Raw genomic sequence first — 13,221 nt, 5'->3', positions numbered from 1 at the left:
TGTTGTGTATCTTCCAAGAGGCTAAAGGCACCATGTTCAATTCACGTGAAGATGCAACCTTTATCATGTTGATAGGACAAAGGTCAGTTCATCACAGAACACACAATGGCCTTCTTGCCTCTTCAATGGCCATGAAACTCTTCACTGTACATGGCCGATTCCTTTGATGTACAGTCCTGGTAATGTTGGTAGCTCATAGATACAATATGGAGTCCAGTAATTCCTTATGATACATACATTGTCCATGTTGGCTTCCAACAGTCATTAACGCGCAGGCACCGCACCCAGGCTGACTGCATCTGCACAAGATGTTGGCCGGCGAAGCATGTCACTGGGAAGATTAACTAGTCAATCACTGGCAGAAGGTAAAACACTGGAGAAGTCGGAGAACTGGAAGCGCAGGCCAAGCCCCAGTACCTATGCATTAATTTACATAAAAATTGGCCAATGAATTACAAGACAATGGAGACACGAGCTTGTAATATGAAGGTATGGATGTAAATTATCACTACATGTACTTTACGGTGATGATGTTGCTTTGGGGTGTATAAATCTGCTGACAGGTTATCTTTAACACTTCATAACAAATGTAACACTTCATATATTCTACATACAGTACAGACCAAACGTTTGGACACACCTTCTCATTCAAAGAGTTTTCTTTATTTTCATGACTCTGAAAATTGTAGATTCACATTGAAGGCATCAAAACGATGAATTAAAACATGTGGAATGAAATACTTAACTAAAAAGTGTGAAACAACTGAAAATATGTCTTTATATTCTAGGTTCTTCAAAGAAGCCACCTTTTGCTTTGATTACTGCTTTGCATACTCTTGACATTCTCTTGATGAGCTTCAAGAGGTAGTCACCGGAAATGGTTTTCACTTCACAGGTGTGCCCTGTCAGGTTTAATAAGTGGGATGTCTTGCCTTATAAATGGGGTTGGGACAATCAGTTGTATTGTGCAGAAGTCTGGTGGATATACAGCTGATAGTCCTACTGAATAGACTGTTAGCTTCTTTTTTCTTGCCATAATACAAATTCTAAGTAAAGAAAAACAAGTGGGCATCATTACTTTAAGAAATGAAGGTCAGTCAGTCCGAAAAATTGGAAAAACTTTGAAAGTGTCCCCAAGTGCAGTGACAAAAACCATCAAACGCTGCAAAGAAACTGGCTCACATGAGGACCACCCCAGGAAAGGAAGACAAAGAGTCACCTCTGCTGTGGAGGATAAGTTTATCCGAGTAACCAGCCTCAGAAATCGCAGGTTAACAGCAGTTCAGATTAGAGACCAGGTCAATACCACACAGAGTTCTAGCAGCAGACACCTCTCTAGAACAACTGTTAAGAGGAGACTTTGTGCAGCAGGCTTTCATGGTAAAATAGCTGCTAGGAAACCACTGCTAAGGACAGGAAACAAGCAGAAGAGACTTGTTTTGGGCTAAGGAGCACAAGGAATGGACACTAGACCAGTGGAAATCTGTGCTTTGGTCTGATGAGTCCAAATTTGAGATCTTTGGATCCAACCACCGTGTCTTTGTGCGACACAGAAAAGGTGAACGGATGGACTCTACATGCCTGGTTCCCACCGTGAAGCATGGAGGAGGAGGTGTGATGGTGTGGGGGTGCTTTGCTGGTAACACTGTTGGGGATTTATTCAAAATTGAAGGCATACTGAACCAGCATAGCTACCACAGCATCTGGCAGCGGCATGCTTTCTTTATCGTTCCTTTGGGAGACCCAGACCGTGGGTGTTTAGCTTCTGCCTTCGGAGGACACACAAAGTACTACACTTAAAAGTGTAGCTCCTCCCTCTGAGCTTATACACCCCCTGGTGAGCAGACTCAGCCAGTTTATCGCTTTGTGTTCAGGAGGCATACATCCACACATGCATTCTCATATGATTTTTTCTTGGAATGAGTTTGAAGAACTGCGGGTCCACGTCTGGACCCCCGGCATGTCCCGTCTCACCCCACTGTGTCGGCGGTGTTGTAAGGTTGATTTCCTAGGCTGGAGCCTTACATGCCGTGCTCCTTCACCATCCCTCCTGGGCTCTGGCTTGAAGTGGGAGCCAGCACGGTCTCCATGCCTGGCAGGAGACCGGTCTCCATCCGCAGCCCTTCAGGACCCTGCTGGACCGGAGCACTCATCCCCAGGGACCTGGCCCTGCGTCTCAGCAGCTAAGTACCTGAGACGTTTATATTTGGGGGTCCCTGTGCTTTATTGTTTGGGGAGAGTGTGCTTACTGTATTTACTGACATTTCCGGCGGGTTCTCTAGCTGTCGCCCGAGAACCGCGCCGATGGTGCCTGCGCGTCGGCCTCACCGCTCAAATTTAGGCCCCGGCTTCGCCGGAGGCCTAGTTTCGTTTCACTGCCCTCGCATGTCACTCATGCAGAGGGACAGCGCGGCTCCTCCCGGCGGCCGTTCTGCACAGGGGAGGGACACTCCCCACTGCTGTGCGTGTCTCCTCCCCTGTAGGTCTCTCTGGCCCTCCAGATCCCGCTCTTCATGCAAGTCCCGCCCCCTCCCTTCGCTCCGGCGGCCATTTTCTCAGAGTTCACTCAGCGCTGGTCTGCGTTCTGCATCCCTGCTGAGGTGCTGTGTTTGGGGGTCCGGGCTTCGGGATCTGGAGGGCACACAACACCGCTCTGCACAGCACAGCGGTCTGGTAAGCCACAACCGGCTCTGGTTGTGGACCTCTGTATATACTCTCTGGGGTTCATTCTCTGGCAGAGCCCCCACTCCAGCAGCATGTCTCACACGAGGAGCAAGGCTCCAAAGCTTTACTCTGTATGCGCTGCATGTAAGCTCCTGCTGCCTGAACCGAGCACCTATCCACATTGTGATGCCTGCTCTACCTTGGCGGTGCCACAGCCTGGAGTCTCTCCCCCAGTGGTCTCTCAGGCTGCTCCTGCTCCTGTGGCTGAGCCCCCGGCTTGGGTAGAATCCTTTTCTAGGTCTATCTCCCAGTCTTTTGCTGAGTCCATGGGACTTCTGTCCAGGACTTTGATGAATATGCATCAGCCCCCCTCACAGGGTGCCTCTGCTGCTAGGGCTCTCTCAGGACCGGAGCTCACAGAGGATTCATCATCAGGTCCCAGACCCCGTCCTCCTAAGAAGAGACGCAGGGTTCCCTCTCCCTCCTCCTCCTCCCGCGGCTCTGATTCAAGAGCGAACTCGCAGGATGAGGAGGATGCTTTTACAGGGGGCTCGGAGGCTAACTCCATGTATCCCATTGATCTGTCCGAAAGTGACTCAGATCTTAGTGACTTGATTGCTTCTATTAATTCTGTACTGGATCTCAATCCGCCAGTATCAGAGGAGCAACCCTCTCTGGCAGAAAAGCACCAGTTTACCTCGCCTAAGAGGGCAAAGAGTGTGTTCTTTAACCACTCCAGTTTTCAGGCCGCTGTGTCCAAGCCCAGGGCCTGTCCTGACAAACGCTTCCCAAAGCGTGGTTCTGATGACCGTTTTCCCTTTCCACCTGAGGTGGTCAAGGAGTGGGCTCAGTCCCCAAAGGTAGACCCCCCAGTGTCTAGGCTCTCAGCCCGGACCGTTGTCGGTGGCTGATGGCACCTCCCTTAAGGATTCCACTGACCGCCAGATTGACCTTCTGGCCAAATCTGTATATGAAGCGGCGGGGGCCTCGTTTTCCCCGACTTTTGCAGCAGTGTGGGCTCAAAGCCATCTCTGCTTCTCTAGAGGAGATGCATTCCCTCACCAGGGAATCTATGCCCGAAATGGTTGCCTTGACCTCCCAAGCTTCAGCTTTTTCATCCTATGCCATGTCTGCCATGCTGGAGGCTTCTCACCGCACTGCGGTGGCTTCGGCTAATTCCCTCGCTATCCGCAGGGTCTTGTGGCTTCGAGAGTGGAATGCAGATGCTTCTTCAAAGAAGTACCTTGCTGGGCTCCCTTTTGCTGGGTCCCGGCTGTTTGGAGAACAGCTGGATGAAATTATTAAGGAAGCTACTGGCGGGAAGAGTACTTCCATGCCACAAACCAAAGCCAGGAAACCTGCCCAGGGTAGGAATCAGTCGAGGTTTCGCTCCTTTCGTTCCTCCAAGTGGTCGTCCTCTAAGCCCTCGGCCTCGTCCACTAACTCAGCCAAGGACCAGAAATCCAACTGGCGCCCAAAAGCGCATCCACAGAAGACCGCAGGAGGTGCTGCCACTAAGGCAGCCTCCTCGTGACTATCTACCCGCTCCGGCAACGTCCTTAGTCGGTGGCAGGCTCTCCCACTTTGGCGACGCTTGGTTTCAACACGTCTCCGATCAGTGGGTGAGAGATATCATCTCCCACGGCTACAGGATAGAATTCTCTTCCAGCCCGCTAAACAGATTTTTTCTCTCAACTCCCCCTGCTCCAAGGCCGCCGCCTTCTCTCAGGCCGTGGCATCCTTGCAGGCCAACGGAGTAATTGTACCGGTTCCCGCCCGGGAACGGTTCAGAGGTTTCTACTCAAATCTCTTCCTAGTCCCCAAAAAGGACGGTACCTTCCGGCCCATCCTGGATCTCAAGCTTCTCAGCAATCATGTTCAGGTGCGGCACTTTCAATGGAGTCTCTGCGGTCAGTCATTGCCTCAATGACCCAAGGGGATTTCCTGGCGTCCATCGACATCAGAGATGCCTATCTGCATGTGCCAGTTGCAGTTTCACACCAGCGTTGGCTACGTTTTGCAATCGGAGAAGATCATTTCCAATTTGTGGCTCTCCCCTTCGGGTTGGCCACAGCCCCAATGGTATTCACCAAGGTCATGGCGGCAGTGATTGCGGTTCTGCACCTACAGGGGTTGGCAGTGATTCCTTACCTGGACGACCTTCTAGTCAAGGCTTTATCCAGCGCAGACAGTCAGCGGAGTGTCTCGCTCACTCTCGCCACTCTAGCCCAATTCGGGTGGCTGGTCAATCTGCCCAAATCCACTCTGACTCCGACCCAGAGTCTCACGTACCTAGGGATGCAGTTCGAGACTTTGCCGGCACTTGTGAAGTTGCCCTTGGTGAAACAGCAGTCCCTCCAACTGGTGGTGCGCTCTCTGCTGAGGCCCCGCCGTTATACCCTCAGGCGTCTGATGCAGGTGCTGGGTCAAATGGTGGCGTCAATGGAGGCTGTTCCCTTTGCCCAGTTCCATCTGCACCCCCTGCAGCTGGACATTCTTCGCTGTTGGGACAAGCGGCCTTCCTCCTTACACAGGTTAGTGGCTCTGTCGCCACGGACCAGGAGCTCTCTTCAGTGGTGGCTTCGGCCCCTCTCTCTGTCCCAGGGACGCTCCTTTCTGGCCCCGTCCTGGGTGATCCTCACCACGGATGCCAGTCTATCCGGCTGGGGAGCGGTATGTCTCCACCACAGAGCGCAGGGCACTTGGACTCCGTCCGAGTCAGCCCTTTCAATCAATGTGCTGGAAACCAGAGCCGTGCTTCTAGCTCTCCTAGCTTTTCATCACCTGTTGGCGGGCAGGCACATTCGAGTCCAGTCAGACAACGCGACAGTGGTTGCCTACATCAATCACCAAGGCGGGACACGCAGCCGCCTGGCAATGTTGGAGGTACAACGCATCCTTCAATGGGTGGAGGACTCCAAGTCCACCATATCCGCAGTCCACATCCCAGGCGTTTAAAACTGGGAGGCAGATTATCTCAGCCGTCAATCCGTGGACGGTGGCGAGTGGTCCCTGCACCCGGCAGTGTTTCAGTCAATCTGCCGCAAATGGCACTACGGATGTGGACCTAATGGCATCCCGTCACAACAACAAAGTTCCTGTTTACGTGGCTCGCTCCCACGATCCTCAGGCATTCGCCGCGGACGCTCTGGTTCAAGACTGGTCCCAGTTTCGTCTGTCCTACGTGTTTCCCCCTCTAGCTCTCTTGCCCAGAGTCCTGCGCAAGATCAGAATGGAGGGCCGTCGAGTCATCCTCATTGCACCGGACTGGTCCAGGCGAGCTTGGTATCCAGACCTGCTCCATCTGTCCGTAGAGATGCCGTGGCATCTCCCGGACCGTCCAGTCCTACTCTCGCAAGGTCCGTTCTTCCGCCTGAATTCTGCAGCTCTCAAATTGACGGCTTGGCTCTTGAGTCCTGGATTTTGACGGCTTCTGGTATTCCTCCTGAAGTCATCTCCACTATGACTCTGGCCCGTAAGTCTTCCTCCGCTAAGATCTATCACAGGACTTGGAGAATTTTCCTGTCCTGGTGTTGCTCTTCCGACCATCCTCCTTGGCCATTCTCCTTGCCGACCTTTCTGTCTTTTCTACAGTCCGGTCTGCAGCTAGGACTGTCCCTCAACTCTCTCAAGGGACAAGTCTCAGCTCTATCAGTTCTGTTCCAGAGGCGTCTCGTTCGGCTGGCTCAGGTCCGCACCTTCATGCAGGGCGCGTCTCACATCATTCCGCCTTACCGGCGGCCCTTGGATCCCTAGGACCTTAATTTGGTTCTCACGGTTTTGCAGAAACCCCCCTTTGAGCCTCTTATGGAAGTTTCTTTGTATCGTCTTTCACAGAAAGTGGCCTTTCTGGTGGCCATAACTTCCATCAGGAGAGTCTCTGATTTGGCTGCGCTCTCTTCGGAGTCACCTTTTTTGGTTTTTCATCAAGACAAGGTGGTTCTCCGTCAGACTCCGGACTTTCTTCCTAAGGTAGTCTCTCCTTTCCACCTTAACCAGGACATTACCCTAACTTCCTTTTGTCCGGCTCCTGTTCATCGCTTTGAAAAAGCGCTGCATACTCTGGATCTGGTGCGTGCTCTCCGGATCTATGTGTCTCGCACCGCTGCACTTAGGCGGTGCACTTCTCTTTTTGTGCTAACCACAGGTCGGCGCAAGGGTCTCTCTGCTTCTAAGCCGACCTTAGCCCGTTGGATTAGATCGACAATTTCGGACGCCTACCAGAGTACTCAGGTGCCTCCCCCGCCGGGGATCAAGGCACATTCGACCAGAGCTGTCGGTGCCTCTTGGGCTTTCAGGCACCAGGCTACGGCTCAACAAGTCTGTCAGGTTGCCACTTGGACTCGCCGGCATACCTTCTCGAAGCACTACAAAGTGCATGCTCATGCTTCGGCAGATGCGAGCTTGGCAGACGCATCCTTCAGGCGGCTGTCGCCCATTTGTGAAGTTAGGTTCTGCCTACTTCTTAGTTTTGTTCTGTTTATTTCCCACCCAGGGACTGCTTTGGAACGTCCCATGGTCTGGGTCTCCCAAAGGAACGATAAAGAAAAAGAGAATTTTGTTTACCGTAAATTCTTTTTCTTATAGTTCCGTCTTGGGAGACCCAGCACCCTCCCTGTTGCCTGTTGGCAATTTTCTTGTTCCGTGTGTTATCACCGGCTGTTGTCGTGGACAGAGTCTCCGGTTGTTCCGGCTCTTGCTCTGTTCTACTTGTGGGTGGCTATTCTCCTTCAGCTTTTGCACTAAACTGGCTGGGTCTGCTCACCAGGGGGTGTATAAGCTCAGAGGGAGGAGCTACACTTTTAAGTGTAGTACTTTGTGTGTCCTCCGAAGGCAGAAGCTAAACACCCATGGTCTGGGTCTCCCAAGACCGAACTATAAGAAAAATAATTTACGGTAAGTAAACAAAATTCTCTTTATTCCATCCGGTTTGCGTTCATGCTGCTTTCACACTACGTTTTTTTAACATCCGTCATGAACGTTTTTTTAACGCAAAAACGGATCCAGTGCAAATGCGTTTTCATTTCAATGCATTTGCAATGGACTCGCGTCAACATGCGTTCACCTGCGTTTGCGTGCGTTATAGTGAGGATCCAGCGAGTTGCAGTTTTTTAACATTTTTTAAAAACGCTACTTGTGGCTGCGTCCAAATACTGCAAATTGCTGGCTCCTGACTAAACAGCATGCAAACGCATGTGAACGCTGGCATGCTGATAGGATCCTGCTTGCTCTACTGAGCATGACCAGAAATCAGTCCCTCTTTCCCCCTCCCTCTCCGCCTCCCTCTCGCCCCCTCCCTCTCTGCCTCTCCCTCCCTCTCCTCCCTCTCGTCCCCTCCCTCTCTCTTTCTCCCCCTCCCTCTCTCCCCCTCCCTCTCTCCCCCTCCCTCTCTGCCTCTCTCTCCCTCGCCTGAGAGCTGCGGACACTCGTAACCAAGATAAATATCGGGTAACCAAGCAAAGCGCTTCTTAGTTACCCGATGTTTACGTTGGTTACGTGTGCAGGGAGCCCGGCTCCTAGCAGCTGCGGATGCTTGTAACCAACGTAAATATCGGGTATCCAAGAAAGTTAGCCCATGTTTACCTTGGTTACGAGCCTTTGCAGCTTTCAGAAGCCGGCTCCCAGTCTATCATGTTCAGTTCACTGACTCCCGATCACATGACTCCAATGCCCGCCCATAAACTTAAAGTGACAGGATCCGGCAAAATAACACATGCGTTTGTATGCGTTTTTTTGCTGTAAAAGCAGGATACGCTTTTACAGCAAAAAAACGTTCATGACGCTTGTTAAAAAAAGTAGTGTGAAAGCAGCCTTAGTTGGACCATCATTTCTTTTTCAACAGGACAATGACCCCAAACACACCTCCAGGCTGTGTAAGGGCTATTTGACTAAGAAGGAGAGTGATGGGGTGCTACGCCAGATGACCTGGCTTCCACAGTCACCAGACCTGAACCCAATCGAGATGGTTTGGGGGTGAGCTGGACCGCAGAGTGAAGGCAAAAGGGTCAACAAGTGCTAAGCATCTCTAGGAACTCCTTCAAGACTGTAGGAAGACCATTTCCGGTGACTACATCTTGAAGCTCATCAAGAGAATGCCAAGAGTGTGCAAGGCAGTAATCAAAGCAAAAGGTGGCTACTATGAAGAACCTAGAATATAAGACATATTTTCAGTTTTTTCACACTTTTTTTTGTTAAGTATTTCATTCCACATGTGTTAATTCATAGTTTTGATGCCTTCAATTTAAATCCTCAATTTTCAAAGTCATGAAAATAAAGAGAACTCTTTGAATGAGGTGTGTCCAAACTTTTGGTCTGTACTGTATGTTGTATATTTATTGTTAGATATTGGTGTATTAACTTAAAACGTAACCATCTTTTTATAGAATTTTGCTATATGAAGTAAAGGCAGTGCCATACTGGCACTAGGATGCTGTATCCAGGGATTCCTTTTGTAGAAAGATCGGATGCTTGATTGCTGAAGTATATTTAATCAAAGCTACAGAAATGCACTGCACTTTGATTGACGTGTTGAACAGGGGCCTTTGTGTGTCAGATCCTCAGCGTATATTCCTCCTCCTGCGTCTTGTATTACTTGCCATCAGCAGCAATGGCGGCACAGCGCAATATTTAAATAAAAAAAAAGGGGGCATGCAATACAAGATGCAGGAGGAGGAACATACGCTAAGGATCCGACCCACACAGGCCCGCACCGCTGCACACGTCAATCAAACTGCAGTGCATTTCTGGAACCTTGATTAAATATATTTCAGCAGCCATTACACATGAGGTTTAATGGCTTGCCATGAATTTGTTGGCAGTTATAGCAATCATTAAATACTCAACCCACTTCTGTTAGATCTCAAATATATCAGATTAGCCAACGCATTTTTGGCCACTACATTGGCAGAGGTACGTCACTTGTTTTTCTCTGTATTTGTATGCTTTAAAAGCATAAACCCCTAAGGTTTGGTTCACAAGGGAAAACTACAGGGCTGAGATTAGTGGGGTTAAAAAAATAAATAAATACATTTTCCTGTAATGTGATGTGAACAGGGTCATGTTCATGTGGGAAGTTTGTAGCTTTGTGCATTTTTAATTTTTTTTTTTGTACTTTTTCTTGCTCCTCCTCCACTTTGGCACATCCAGGTTGTCCCTCAGGTTTTTGGTGACCTGTGAAGACGCTGGTAGTTGCATCTGTTGTGGAGACTGGACACGCTGCTATTTAAGCTGCGGATTTGTCATTACACATTTATGGTTCTATATTATACAGCTTTGTGGCATTTTCCTTTTTTATTCCTGGCAAATGCTTCTCCGCTGGGAATTCTTTACGAGCAGCTGCATCAGAGACTTATTTATAGATGAATGGAATACCACAGGAAAGGCTCGTTTCCGGCTTGTATAGCTATTGTGCTTGTTTTTTGACAAAACTGCAAAGCCTTCTTTATGGGTGTAATATCATGTAAGGTATTCCCTATCATTGTCTGATCTGGACTGTGGCTGTATTTACAGGAAGACTGCTGCCGTATTAATGGCTCATTAATTATCCTTGTTCCTTTTTGTTTCTTAAATGGGGGCTTATGTTACTAATAAGATGTGTGATTACATGTTTCTAGACTGCTTTATCTTTTTATTGTCATGTTGTTCTGCTGCCCCCATTGTGAAGAAATTTCTAAGAAGTCTGCTTAAGAAATGCCGTGGGCTATGTGCGCACGTGTGCGCTCTGCACCGCACCGAAAAGGTGCGCTTCAGAGCGCAGCTGAAAAGCTGCGTTCTGAAGCGCATGGTGCCGGCAGAGAACATGCGCTCTGCCTGCAGCTCCTGCCATAGACAGAGCAGGGGCTGCCGGCAAAGCGCACGGAAGAAGTTACATGTCACTTCTTAGAACGCAGCGATTCGGGCAGCAGCCGAAGCGCTGCGTTCTAATATGCCACGTGCGCAGGGCCCCTGCACAATCTCCATAGATTGTGCAGGGGACGCAGGACGCATGCAGTTACGCTGCGCTACAAAGCTACAAAGCGCAGCGTAACTGCATGAATTATGCACATGTGCGCACATAACCTTAGAAGTGTTGTTCGGCACACTTCAGACTTAAAGACCAATCACCAGGATTTTACTATATAAACTAAAGCCCGTGCTATACTGGTGCTATCAGGCTGTTTCTAAACATACCATTGGTTGTGAGATCGGATGTATACTTTCTGAAATACGGGCAAGTAAAGCTTGTGAAATACATTAATTGACAGGTGGTGCAGAATATCTAATAGGTGGGTCGGGTTTTGGTAGCTATTCCCTCCCCTGTCTGCCTGCCTGTCCTTTCTCCCTTGTATCTGTTATTACAGGGAGAGGGAGAATGGAGGAATGACAGGGGCGAGGAAGGGTTGGGGCAGGAATAACTCGCAAAACCCGACCAGAGCCCTGTAGGTCATAAGTGCTAGTACAGTGTGATGTATAGCAACTTGTCACACCAAGAGGGAAAAGGTGGAAGCTAAAAGCCGAAGAAGCCTCCGCGACACCCACCCCCCGCCGCAAAAAAAATAAATCTATGGTGTATTTTAGAAAAAGCCTCCGTTGAGTCAGAGAGAGTAAAAGAATAAAGAATGCAGGAAAACATGTCCCATGGGTACATAACACACACACAAAAAAAAGCAAGCATGAGGAACCTATGTTCTTCCCCCCACGATGAACACCGCCAACCAAGATCATATAAATAGACTTCAATAATAGGTAGTTAGCTTTGGAGCACCAACCGACTGAACACCGGCCAACTGCATCCCAGCATGTAACATGTCAACGGCGGATCAAAGGGAGGAACATATAAATGCAGAAGTGTAAGTGTTAAGGCATTGTGGATTTGGCAGATCTCATATGTCCCAAGGACCTAAAGTGTGTGTGCCCCCCCCAAGGTGCGCTTCAGAGCCTTATTCTTGTTCTTCTTGGCATGAGGAGTAGTGATCCATCTTTGTAGAGTAATAGGAAGCCTTGGGGTGGAAGGCCACTCTGGTAAGTCCACCATAGGGATTTCAAATGTTCCTAGGAAGTTGGTGAGGTCTCCTAGTAAACGAAGACTGGCAGACTTCCCTCCTTTTGTAGGCTGTCAGTTGAAATGGATACCCTCACCCGTAGGGAATGTCTTTCGTTGAGTTGGAGCAGGAGAGATCTCGGGGCTCTTCTCTGGAGTAGGGTTAGTCTCGCAAGGTCTGTAAGTAAGATGATCTGAGTGTCTATGAAGACGATCGGGCCATTCCCCCTTGCAGCCATCATTATAGACTCCTTCACTTTAAAGAAACGTATTCTGCAAATGTCGTTGTGGGGTCTGGACTCTGAAGCAGGCCTTGGCCAACAGCCCGGTGTATCCTGTCCAGCTCCACTGGGTAGGGACTCCCATCCCCCATCAATTGCTTAAAAAGGTTCTGGGCAGCCTGATCCAGATCTGCATTGCTCACTGCTTCAGGTAGGCCTCTAATACTTATAATATTCCACGGTTTTCAAGATCCTCAAGACCCCCCCCCCCCCCCGCCAATTCCTCCAACTTATTTGTATTGTTGAGGATGATCTTTTTGTGTGCCTGGAGGTCATGGAACACAGCCTTCTGTGATGTCTCCACCTCCTCCACCCTGGAGGTGAACACAGCCTTTAGAGAATGCAGCTCCTTCTTATATGCGACCTCAGCCTGCCAATGTTAATCTCCAGATCTGCTTTGGTAGGTAGTGATTGCAAGTGCCTGCTTATTTCTATAAGGGTCATCTCAACTCCAGCCTTTGCATTATCCCCCCGGACCTCCTCTGGCTGAGCTAGGTTGAAACAGCTTGGCTCCTGCAGCGGCACATCATCATCATGGGTGGCCGGCGCCATTTTGGGTCTCAGTGACCTGGGAGGCTTTGGTGTGCTCAGTTATGTGCCTTGATTTAAGTAACAGTTCATGTGCGCTGGGGCTTTTTCTCCCTTCGTGTCTGCTCCAGAGGGTTTCCTGGGCCTCCCTTTACGATCCGGGTAATGGAGACTTTGATTATAGCGGTGGTATCTGTGGATGCCGGGGAGAGCTCAAGACACTCGTGTCCTACCTGCCCATTAGCAAGCCACCCCCCCCCCCTTCCAGGCTTCCGCTATTAATGAGCATCTGGTTGCTAAAGTAACTAATATGGATCAAAGTTCCAATAGAAGAGCTTTTCTTCATCTGTGCTGTTCTAAGCAAATGACCTGAACCGTCCACTTACAGTGATTCCATCTTATATGAGGTGTCCTACCCTCTGAGAACAAATATTTTATTTATTATTGCCTATTTGTTATTTTGATGATTGTAGGATCGATTCGCAGGTCTCTGGTCAATCGGCCAGGTCCGTAATCTCTGGCCACTAGACCGGAGGCTCATGAACCTCTTACTTTCCAGGATTCTCGGTGCTGCAGTTAATTAGCTAGGCTGGTGCAACGTCATCATTGCAGAATGAAGCATATATGACATCAAACCAGCCTGGCAAATCAAAAACCGCACCTACAGTTCCAGAAGGTAAGAGAGTCACAAGCTTCCCATGCAACGGCCAAAGACTACTGTACCTGGCT

At 49.5% G+C, this 13,221-nt stretch overlaps 1 protein-coding gene across 3 annotated transcripts in view; it reads left to right on the top strand.

The window, feature by feature from the left end:
* The window catches only part of SLC12A2 (solute carrier family 12 member 2), a 160,424-nt gene that overhangs the window by 120,148 nt on the left and 27,055 nt on the right, over positions 1-13,221 (top strand). The window lies entirely within an intron of this gene.

The sequence above is a fragment of the Anomaloglossus baeobatrachus genome, chromosome 1, assembly GCF_048569485.1.
Source record: "Anomaloglossus baeobatrachus isolate aAnoBae1 chromosome 1, aAnoBae1.hap1, whole genome shotgun sequence".
Classification (NCBI taxonomy): domain Eukaryota; kingdom Metazoa; phylum Chordata; class Amphibia; order Anura; family Aromobatidae; genus Anomaloglossus; species Anomaloglossus baeobatrachus.
This window is presented reverse-complemented; position numbering and strand designations above follow the sequence as displayed.